This window comes from Tauraco erythrolophus, chromosome 18 (genome assembly GCF_009769465.1).
Source record: "Tauraco erythrolophus isolate bTauEry1 chromosome 18, bTauEry1.pri, whole genome shotgun sequence".
Lineage (NCBI taxonomy): Eukaryota > Metazoa > Chordata > Aves > Musophagiformes > Musophagidae > Tauraco > Tauraco erythrolophus.
In genome coordinates this window covers 7,712,045-7,724,277 of record NC_141482.1, presented here as the reverse complement: position 1 = coordinate 7,724,277, position 12,233 = coordinate 7,712,045, and the positions used below count along the sequence as shown (strand labels likewise).

The window sequence follows — 12,233 nt, the reverse complement described above, 5'->3', positions numbered from 1 at the left end:
CAACGAAAGCTTTCCAGAGTCAAAACATCATCACTAGCAGTGTAGTTTCATCTTGGGGACTACTGACTCAGTGAATTAGTCCACAGTGGGGTATCCCAAAATCTATGCTGGGACCAGTTTTATTCTGTGGGATGTTGATGAAAATGCTGACGACAGGAAATACTGAATGACACAATCTATGATTGTGTTTTGGCATCCACCTGACCTGGAAAAGTCAGTGTCAACTACACTTCAGCATGCAAAGCAACAGGTTTATCACCCCTTCACTGACCTTGCAGACTACAAGGAAAGAGGACTAAAGCACTCTTAAGCGAAGATGTGAATGAAGAGTTCTCAGTTTGGTGCAGTAATAGACCATATAACATCAGGCAGCACGAAGAGAAGTGTATAAAGGGTGTAGTGAATGCAAATTCGGTAGCAAAGCAACCTGAGAGTATGTTCAACACAGCAGAAAGGGGTAAGGTTACAGAGAGATCTTGAAGTGAATGATTAGCAACTGTGACTCGATACCAAGTAGAATGGCGAGTCATTGCATACATTTGAAGGGTAAACAACATGGAATTAACCATTCCAAAACAGGCAGCAGTTAAATCAGGAAACACTGGAAAATGCATACGTTCGCATATCCAGATCTCCAACACACTACAGAAAGAATGACAAGAATCTGAAAATAATTGTGAAGAGGTAAAATTAGTAAATATGCCATTGAGGTTTATGCTGAAGATGCCAGTTAAAGTAGAACTCCGTTTTCCAGACCCTGAAACCAACTAGATGGTAGATTGTTCAAGATAATGCACATGAAAACCTAAGGGGGGGAAACAAAACAAAAACTCACAAAAAACCCACCTTAGTCAGGCAGCAGCTATTACTAATTCTCCAGAAAGATCCAGTTTGAAAATTGGTAAATTATCTTACCCCAGAATCTTAAATGCTGTAATGATGAAAGATATTCTGGTTTCAGCCCTCTGTATAGGTCCCAAGAAAGGATAAAGACAGATGCTCTTGCAAATATTCCAGCTGAAAAGACTGCCAATAGTCTTCTTTTTGTAACTCAAGTCACAAAATAATTTTAGGCAAGAAGATAATCATGCAAAACTCTTAAAACCTGCTTCAGGAATAGTCAACCACTCAATTTAAGAGCAGCCAATAAAAAACAATTTCCAGCTGGTGGTCAAGGTCAAACAGTGATTTCTGGAACAGGCACAGGTAGATTCCTTTCTCAATCTATGCCAATAGGCACAGCAGCTCAATACAGATACTACGAGGTTAAGTTTAATGCCTTGAGAGCTGCTAACAAAAGACGTAGTAAGTGATTAAAATATATCAAGTCAAAAAGATAAAGACATCATGAGAATACTAGCTGATTGAGATCACACCCTGCTACCAAGCTTTCCTAATACAGTTCAAAAATGGTAAGACACCAATGAAAATGCTATCAAATAATGCTGTATTTTCATAGTTAGCTAGGCTAAAATACAGTTTTGCCAATAGTAATCTAAGACAATTACATATATAAAAAGCTATTTTCCTCTCAAGTATCAAAAGCAGTTTGTTGTTTTACCTTCTCTAAATACCATGTCATTTTAGAGAAATTCTTTTAAATTGAGATATCATAAATAAATTCCCTTTTTATAAGATGGCCTCATTTTAAAAGAAAATGGATGCTATAAAATTTTACATCAAGTCAGCATGTTACCAAGAAGCTTTTCTGTGTGTTCTGAATTTGATTAATACAAGCCAAGGTCACTTCCTGAAAGATGCCTACCACTGCAGCTGCGAGCAAACTAGACTTCTCTGAGCTCAGAAGCTGGGGGATGGGAAGACAACACTAGCAATTTATAACACTGTCTCCAAAAATACACGCATTACAAAACTTGAGTAATATTTAGAAGTGTTTACTAGATCACCACAATATTAACTAAAGTCTGACTATAATCACGTTTTCAAGCAAAAAAAATTCACAATGATGCACCAGCATGCCTGCAAAAAATAAGTAATTCTAAGGACCCTTTACTAAACTTTATGCAATTCCCTTGAAAATGTACTACTTTTTTTTTTTTTACTATGTTATGTTTTATTATGCAGCTCATGAAGCTAATACGAGACTGCCCTTGAATTAACAGCATGTCTTAGTCCTACTGAGACTGTGAGGCTCCACCCAATCTACACTGTGGTATTCTGAAGCCATTTAGGAAAAACATACTTCAGGAAGGCAGGCAAGCTCTTTCCAGAAGTCTACAGCATGCATTTTTCCAGTTTCTGAAGACAATACCTGTTGTTTACACAAGCAATTAGAAATTAGCTGTGTTCACTTGTAAAATTTAATAATATTTTAAAAGTTATTTTAAAAACATGACACATTTGCATTATGCATGAGGCCAAATAGATACAGTTTCTTCCATTCCCAGGCACAGTTAAAGCTTACAGATGATGAAAATAAGACATATACCAAACAAAAGAGAGCGTTATTTTTTGCTTTTTGTATGTACAAATAAAGGTTCTACAATATGGAGTACCAAATGGGGAGGGAGGGAAGGAACAGATTACTGAAAAACATTTAAAACCACACACCAAAAGGCACTTCCACAAGGGCATCTGTTAGTCTAGGAAAGGGGCCCTAGCGACTTCAGTTATGAACACACACACTCAATTTAGCATACTTGATCTTTAAAACAGCCTTGATACACCCAACATAGCAAATAAAGTTTCACACTAGACTAAAATTAGGAAAATCTACTGAATGAAAGTTAATTTTGACAAACTGGTGCACTAAAAAGAAAAGAACATTGCTGGTTTCGGGTGGGCATCTTTACCTGAAATAGAAAAATGCACTAAGGCATATCATTACCTATGCAGGCACAGCTACCTCTGCGGTTACGGATGGCTAACGTTTTCCATCACAGAAGCCCGTTCTAATTCTGTAATGACTCTCTCACACACCCTTCAGAACTACTTTTGGTGGAAGACTTGCATAAAAATGGTTCAGAAATTTAAAAACAGAGTGGAGAATTCAGCTGAATAAACTATAACCTTTTATTCAGTCCTAGAAGTTAAAGCTTTAGAAGAGAAACTGATCAAATCTCTGAACAGGCTAAACTTCATCTTGCTGCTTCCAATGAAGATACCTGTACAGACAGAAAGCACCTTTTAAGTCTTTGAACATGCTCAGTTTTGTTTTAAACCACTTGCCAAGACCCTCAAGTATTTTATCTAGCCAAGTAAGCTTTGTCGCTGCACAGCTCCTCCATGCTGACAGGATAGAACATGCTTTATCACCGTATTATAAAGACCAAGAGCAGCTTCTCTATAAACCTGCCAGCTACAAAGCAGTTAAAGTGCCTGGCAGCACAGTGGCTAGTGAACACAGACGTTTTTCTAGGCTATACTGTCCCATCCATCCACAAAACACGAGGCAGCAGTGGGATCAAGGGCTTAGCAAAGGCCACCCTTCCTCCCCTCCCCAATTCAAGATCCCAGTTGAAACTGCAGATGGGGGTCTCAGCCAGTACTGCTAAAACACTAAGCTCCTGCCCCTCTAGCAGCTGGCTTGCGTGGAAAGCATGCCCAGTCCAGTGACCAAAGCAGTGTCCATCTGCTCGGTGGGATTCCAGGTGACAACCTTGCTGGCAAACAGAGCACAAGTTTCCTTATGGCGAATTATACTATTTTTTCCATATGCTTTTTAATGGCATACAAAAAGTTACACTGAAAATACTAAGGTTGTGAGGTCATTAAAAAAAACCTCTTAAAATAGTATTGTCAACTCCAGCTTTCAACACTTCTTCATTTAACCCTTGGTGTGCATACTTAATTAAGCACATTGCCGTGTAACTTTATTAGACTTTACATGGGGCTGGCACCCATCAGTTCACAGAAAAGACTACTATAGACTTATGTCTGTTGTATCATCTGCAAAGTGCGTTTCTATTTCAACATCTGTGTTTGCTTTAACCATACGGTGACAGATAGTGGTCTCCTAAACGGAGAGCTGAGGACTGTCAAGGACCTGGATCCTAATTTAGCCTTTGCCCAACATGGGTACATCAGGGTGTTTCAGTGACATTCGAATTAGGACACAGGGTTGATTTTTTTCCTACGAAGAGTAAACACCACTGATATATACTGTCTTGATTATGACAGATCGCAGCTTCCAATTAAGAATATTCCTTTAGAGCAGACTTTAAACTGGCATTTAAATCACTAATTTAACTGTTAGAAGTATTTACACCCATCAATAAGGAGGGGCACATGAGCAGGAAAGCAGCAGTCTATAAATCACATTGACTTGCCTGAGGCACATTTTGCTAGTCAGCAGATGCAGTACTTACGACCGTTTATTCACGTGCTTGCACAAGAATTAAGATATAGAATTAACGTCAGTAAATGTATTACTTTAGACTGTAAACCAACTAATTTTAGTCAAAGCTTTGGATATATTACCATTTTAAAAACACAGATTCATATTCTGAGAAAGTGTTTGAGTGCTATGGGGAGAGGGCAGGGAGGAAGGCAGCTATCCATTAAGGGTTTCCATATTAAATAGGCATAAACTCGCCCAAACTGGCTTCAATGGGAGTTAAATGCCTGGTGTGTTAGAGTGCTTTTGAGAATTTTTACTAGGTATCTCTTTTCATCAGGCTACTAAAATGGATTTAAAAAAAAAAATTATTGAAAAACACACATCTCTCTTGCTATTAAAATTAAATCTTGTTATCTTCTGATCTAATAATAATAAGAGGCCTGTTAATGAAGTTTCCTGAGTTTTTGGAATAATTAGACTCTCAAATATGAGAGCACAAGATCAGAGACTAAAACCAAAGGAAGTTACTGAAGAAATGAAATCAAAATAGTTTAAGTCTTCTATGCATAGTATCAGTGCTTATATGTAATTTGCTTCATTGTAAGAAGAACGTACAGCTACTTAATGCAAAGGTGACATTTCTAAAACACAATTTGACCTTGAAATATGAAAATATTCCTAGCTCAGTGGTGTAATTAAAATCTGATTAAGTTTGAGTGTACACAGGTACGCTTAGTATGGCTGCAGAAGGGGTGCATTTAGTTCATGCTTATCGTTTGAAATTTGAAGCAAGTTACCAGTAAATCTGAGCATTTCATTAGTTAAAAAAAAATCCTCTTTCCTCTTTTTTTCATATACCTTATTATATTTCACATTCATAGTGACAAGAGCTTAGTAGAGTACCTCCAGCCTAACTGCAAAATAAAGGCAGCATAGAATCACTCCCAAATTAGGCTAATTTGTATCTCCGCAGTACAGTTAGGTTATCTTGTTATATTTCAAATATTGCCCATCTGCTGTGTACCATGATTATAACACAAGAGCATCCGCTAAAATTTACTGCGCAAAACTGAAATATGTAATGTTATTTTGCAAGTCACTGGTAGACTCAAATATTAGATTTCAGCTGTCAATTATTTAAAACTTAAGCTAAAATGGAGGAGGGAAAAAAAACCCAAAGGTTGGTGTCTTTGTTCAATAATATACAAAGCAGAAAAATAGCACCTAGAGAGAGATTATAGACTGGAGAGTCACAGAGCCTCCTCCGAGACCTCCAACAAAAGGGCAAGAGGCAAGCTTTACCAGCTGCAACAAGTCAAATTTCAGTTTTCAAATAGTGGTTGAACACAGAAACCAGTTCCAGACAGCCTATGGAATCTCTACCCTAAAAGACCTTCAAAACTTGACTGGACAATACCCTGACCAACCAGCTCTGACCTTCTTTGCAGTGTTTGGATTGATGCCAGCATCATTTCTCTATGATTTTCAGTAAAACATTGTAATGAGAGAATTATGTACTGCAGCCCAATGATAAACTGGTACCATTGTAACAATGGGCTACTAAGGCAAGAGAGCACTTTTGATCCTGCTATGCGTTAAAATTAAGATGTATTACCATATTGGTTTTGGTACTGATTTAAGCAGGTATATTTTATTAATCTCATGTACTCTTTACATTTTGCATATATCCATTAATACTCCCATCTTTAATGGGAGTATTAAAATATGTATTCCTGACCACAACATTCATTCCTACCATCAAGGATTACTTTTTTTCCCATTTATAAGAAAAAGCAGCATGCTTTTGAATAAGGCTTTCAATGCCCTGAGAATTTTTTGTCCAAACTTCTCTATTCTTTCAAAGAATTTCCATTGCATAAAAACCTTATGCTTGTAGCTTTTCTAATGTTCTATTAAAGAAGCAATACTTTCACTTTCATTAAAAAGACATTTTTCAACAAATCTCACACTAAGCTCCCTAAGATTCCTACAGCAGGCAGAAAAATCAGTGTTGCTCATGAAAGTTTTTACACAAACGGCACTTCTCAAACACTGAAGTTTATCTGCAGAACTCTCTAAAATGACACCACCATCAATAGCACAGAAATTCCAAGTAATTTTAGGAAGATTTGCAGCCATTCTGGAAGTTAGTACAAAAGGTCAGTGACTGCCAAAAACAGAAGAAGGGATCACATCCTTCCCCTTAAAGTGCCAAAAACATTTTTAATGCTTCGTTTCAGATCCAGTTGCTTCCTTGTTTGTAAGTAAATGGCTAAGTAGTCATGTAGTTTCACAACATTAGGAAGCAATTTTACGTATTTTTATATAGTGCACTGGAAGAAACACCAAGATAGAAATGTTGAATTTTTTTTATTATTACTTTTTCTGAAGTGCATTTTATCTTTAGTTGCCATACAAGTAGACTGATTGAATTGTATCTTCCATTCAATAAAACCCTGAGAGGAGGAAGCATTGCTTGAGCATTTGTCTGCCAATGAGTCATCCAAGATGCATCCACCACAATTTAAACAACTCAAGTTCTCTTTTACTAGACTTTCACATCACTTTTCAGTTTAATTCAAAGTTTAACTTGATGCTAATCTTTAAAGTTAGTTTTCAGCCACCCCCTCTGCACTGGGAGGTTTTATATTAGCATCTGGTAAACATATCAAGCATGGTAACTAACTGATTAGCACCAGTCATGCATTTATGTCATACAACTGGAGTGTATCGGCTATACAGTGTGTTGATTAACGTGTTTTCTGGTCAGTAAACACCACACTGCATTTGTCCAGTGAAGTGACCTTCTATTACAGTACATCACACTTACATGGAACTTGGAAAAGAAAGGGAAGTTGTGCTTAGATACACTGCAGTCAGAATCTTCATTCTTGGGCCGTGTCAAAATTATTAGAAGAAAAGTTACTCATACTGTCTCCAGGTATGGCATAGCTTTAATATTTTCTTTTTAAAGCCTGCTAAGCATTTTTAGCGTACCTAACAGTCCATTAAAAGTTCAGAAAGCTATAAAACCTTACCTACACTTGAGCTTTCACCAGCAGGAAGCTTACTTTGTTAGATTCTCATATAGATGAAGCCTACAAACACCACCATATATACAATAACAGGATCAACACAGAACACCATGAAGGGAACATAAGAGCATACAAAACTTAAGTCTGGTGTCATTAATTCTGTCTTACAGAATAAAAATGTTGTGATTTAGGTTTTTTTCATTGCAAGTAGATTTATGATAGACAATATGCTTAGACAAGCGTCTCCATCCAGTCAAGAGCAAAAGTTATTTATCTTTTCTTTCCACCACATATTATTTACCTCAGTGTGTCATCTGTCTGCAAATCACAGCTTAGAAACTCTAACACTTTAATGAGCACAGCTATCTGAAACAAAACACAATCTTTTCTGTGCTTAGAAGAGATCATTCTCCAAAGGTTTTCCTTCCACTATCTCATTTAATTTTCTTCATTTTGCTTTAACCTTACCTTATTCTAATCAAGCCAGCTCACTTGAAATTTATTTCAGGGCACCTGCTAAACTGCAGAGCAAAGAGGTTCATCTTATCACAAGAGATTATTCTGAAGGGGGTGCTTCCTTTCCCAAGACGAAAATCCCACCGAATGGAACATCCAGACAAGTTATCAGCTTCACTACCCTCCAGCAACTGGTATAGAGCTTGACACGTTAATGTATTTGAGTACTGAAGCCTAAATTGGTTACCCCAGAAGTTATGACAAACCAACCACACAAAAACTACCAGAGATTAGCATCGTATCCACTCTGGGCCCAAAACAGCTTTAGCTAAGAAATGCCATTTCACCACCATTGTTTCAAAAGAACTGTTCTAAGCAATGTATTCACATCATCAGTTACTTCAGATAGAAGAAAACTCTAGAATGAGTAATACAGAGAATTAAAAACTAAAGGCAGATATATACACAGAAAGATGCTACCACTCCATCCCACAGCTTTTAAAAGCAGCATCCTTTAATGGCCCAGGTATTCCCCCAAAAGCCTGTTAGCAGTAGGTGCTATCATACATACCAAGGTCAAGTCATACCATGCATTTCCCCAAGTTTAAGGGAGGTGGAAGAGAGCAAACTATATACAATATTAATGTAGAACATAAGAAAATACTTTTATTTTTCTAAGGGAATTGAAATTATTTTCTCCTTTTTCCTAATCCCCTAAATATCCATGTTTTCTCTGAATCAATTCTCATAAATCAAAGTAGTCCTAGACAATCAAGTCAAACAGAAGACTTACCTAGCACAGTGTTGTCTCTCCAACAGAAGCCAGTAGGAATACCTAGAAAGAAAAACATAAGCATATGAACGTGTTTCAGCATACTCTCAAACTTCACATATAGCTCAGGAATTTCCTGGTTCAAAGGGACTAAATTTCCCAGCAGCTGGATTATCTTCTATATATATATGTTGCTTCTTGAACTCATGAAAATTAATACAGCTCAAATATTCTGTGACAGTCAGTTCTGTAGTTAAGCTCTACACTACATGAAAGTATCAGGTTTTTACTTTTATTTTTACTTTTAACTCTGCCATCTGATAAGGAGGTGGAGGAGAATAAGTGAAATGACTGAAGAGGAAAACACTTTCTTCCTGTTGATTTTCCATGACACTTGTGGTTATTTTGTATTCTCAAGCCAAAAAAAAAAAAAGATGGCTGAGAAGTGTTGGCAAATTCTGTTTCTCAAAATAAATTTGGCTTTGATATAAAAAAAAAATACAGAGAAAGACAAAGTCCACTGTGCTCTTTTTGATATGGCATGGACCAGAGTGACGGATATTCAAGAGGAAGGCATAACATGACTATATAATGATACGGTATTTTCAATTTTGTATTGTTTTTCTTCACTGATAACTCACAACACTCAGCTTTTTGAGCACTACTTAGCACTGGTCTGTCATTTTGACAGAATAATTAACTCAGACTTATTTTTTTTTAATGAATGGAAGAAAATTAGGGGGGAAAAAAACCCTATTGTTATATCAGGCCTGCATCTCCCTTGAGTACATTGCTAGGCATAAAGACAAAACCATCAATTGGAATAAGGACAAGTCTACTAAATCAAGTGCTAGGGAAATGTACAGCCACTCACACTGAAGAGAAAGTTCCCTTAAATCACCATCGTTTCTTCTTCAGTGACCACTCTCCCAGCGACTGCAAGTATCACCTGTAGTTACCAAGTCCACATTCTTAGAGGACAAGAATAAAAGACCAGAGATAAGCAAGCCACTATTAGGACCTGCTCCAAGAAAAAGTATTAGAGAGGTGTTTTCTTTAAGAGTTTACGAAATCTTCATGCAATAAGCTTTGCAGAATTGTTTTAGTCAAGATCAGTCTTGTGTCTATAAAGTAATTAGCAAACTTATTTAAGTCAATAAATGAATTTATAATAAGCAGAATAAAGACAGATCTATGTAAAACAAAGCTCAAAGAACACTGGAAACTTCTGTAAGGCTGTAGTACAAACTCCATATAGTAAAATATCTGATCTGCCACACCAGCTTTATCCAAAGCCCAAGTAAACAAAGTTTGCTTTAGGCTTTGACAATAAACACATTTCAGTTGTCTTATGTCTTCAGCAATATATTTTGCTTTCAGGGGAAAAAAAAAAAAAAGTCTTACTAAGACTTCGAAATCCCATCTTCAAGCTTGAACTTTACATCAAATTTGTAAAGTAACATTTAGATAAGATATCCGAAATGCAAACAAAGCAATGACAGCAGCTTTATTTCACAATACACGGTTTATTTCGATGCTTTTAATTGGTGAGAAACCAACTAAACAATACACAATTCACAATGCAATCCTTGTAAAAGCTGGAAAAGATATTAAGGTTCATGTCAAGTTCAATGTGCTCTATTTTTAACTTTAGTCAAGTCCCTTCTCATTAGCAGTAACTTAATATTTGACGAAGGATTAGGAGCAGCTAGTAAGTTAGTTTGATATAGAAATTTATTTATGTATTTAAATAATAAATTTTAGCCCAACAAATAATTCAGTTAAAGTTACTTAGACCAAACTCACAATCTCCTACTGTCACAGTATACCAAATCAATTAATTGCTATTATTTTTTCATAATCACTGTGTGCTTCATAAGCATTAGTTAAATTCCAAAACTGAAAAAACCCCACCAGAAAGAGAACAAATTCTGGACTCCCCCTTTGCTGTAGCTCACAGAGAAATGTAGTTTTCGTATCCATACAGTTTGACACTAACAGAACAATTCCGTTAGCATACGTTTTCAATAGTGAAATTTAGGACAGATCCTTTTTAAAGTATCTGAAGATACTTTTTAAAGCATTTCACAAGATCAAACCAAGCCCAACAATCTCATGACTGACTTACTAGGAAAAAGCAGAGAGTTTACATAATAGTGAACTGAAAGAAAGACAACGCCTTTGAAAACAAGCCCAACACTTCTGCATTTCAAGGATGCTAACAAATTGGGAAGAGGAATAAGCATCTGCTTGTCTTTAAGAGGTAACAAACTGGTTTTGAGCATTCCTGTATATGTGAGCACCCATATCACATGACAGATAGCCTTGCTTGGAGGCTGAGACTCTTTCAAGAAGTCTAGGACATAAGAACTACCTGTTTTTCCCAAAGTGTTAGCACTAGCAGAAACCATGACACATTCATATGCGTTTGGCAGATACTGAAATCTTTCAGATGACTGCTAGCAAACCAGTGAAGTAGTGGCCATCTCCATGTCATTTTACTGCACATAAGCAATAACTCACTTTCTCCGAGAGGATTAAACTAACTTCTGCCAATTCTGACATCAGTAACTTCTGCTCTGTCGTGGTCAATTGTAATACGGAACTTAACATGTCCAAGATGATGGCAAGATCTTTGTAGTTAGAGCAATAGAAAAATGTTGTGGTAAACTTTTGCCTGGAGACAGTTTAGTCACATCTGGATATATGGCAGCAAAACCAAGGTAAACAAATTATCCCAAATGGAAAACAACCAAAACATCTTAATTCTGGAAGCTGTATTTTTTCCTTATCTAAAATCATTAAAGCACTTAAATATTCTTTGTTTTATCTGGCTCTTGATCTGTGCTTTGTCCTTCTGTTTTTCTAGCTTTTTGACAAACAGAGATAAAATCTAGGACTGAAAACGTTGAGTGCATGGAGTGAAGCAGATTCCAGATAATGCCACATTCTAGCAGGCTTTGTCAAGAAATTCTTCTTCCACTTAGAATAAGGAAAGAACTGCTAAGATAGCTGCCAGTGAAGAAGAAATGCAGGTAAAGAGCTTTACACCTCAGGCTCGTTCCAGACTCGCTTCAAAGAAAGTGCCAGTGAGTACAATTTTTCTGGAAAACTAGACATTTTGGCCAAGTCTACTTGGTGTAGCCTCTTTTATAAGAGTTAATAAAGCTTAAATACTAAAGCTGCTTCATCTGTTCTGCAAAACGTGTTTACAATGTTGTTTTATGTAATAAATCTTAATGCAAATTCCTCCAGCTATGAAATACCAGCTATAAACTAACTGACGGTGGTCAATCCTGTATTAAGAGCTTAAGCAATTGCTTAATTGCGCTCCATGCCCCGCTTAGGTTCTTGAGAGTAACACTGAAATGTGTGAGGACTTCCTACGCAAGCATACAGGGAAAAGTCATCCATTTCTGAAATCCCCAGTTCGGGGGTGGGGCCTTTTAATTTAGCATGAATATGCTAAAAACGCTACCTTAATGTACTGGGCAAGTTAGAACAAGCCACTTTCCAGCTGTATTCCTTTGTGGTGTTTTGTGGGTGGGGTTTTGTTTTAGACTAAGCACTAGCCCTAGCTGTATCCTTCTTTCAACTGATGTAGCTAAAGTCTCTCCAGAGCTGTTAGTTACTTATTTTTTTCCACTGTTGATGCTATGGAGCCAGTGTA

The 12,233-nt window shown here is 36.8% G+C and overlaps 1 protein-coding gene across 2 annotated transcripts in view; it reads right to left on the bottom strand.

Annotated features, from left to right (window-relative positions):
* NCOA3 (nuclear receptor coactivator 3) overlaps window positions 1-12,233 on the bottom strand; it is an 84,625-nt gene that overhangs the window by 56,588 nt on the left and 15,804 nt on the right. For both annotated transcript variants that reach the window (XM_086623192.1, XM_086623193.1), the window contains exon 2: window positions 8,585-8,626. The gene's annotated coding sequence lies outside the window, so the exon portion shown is untranslated. The remainder of the gene's footprint in view (window positions 1-8,584; window positions 8,627-12,233) is intronic.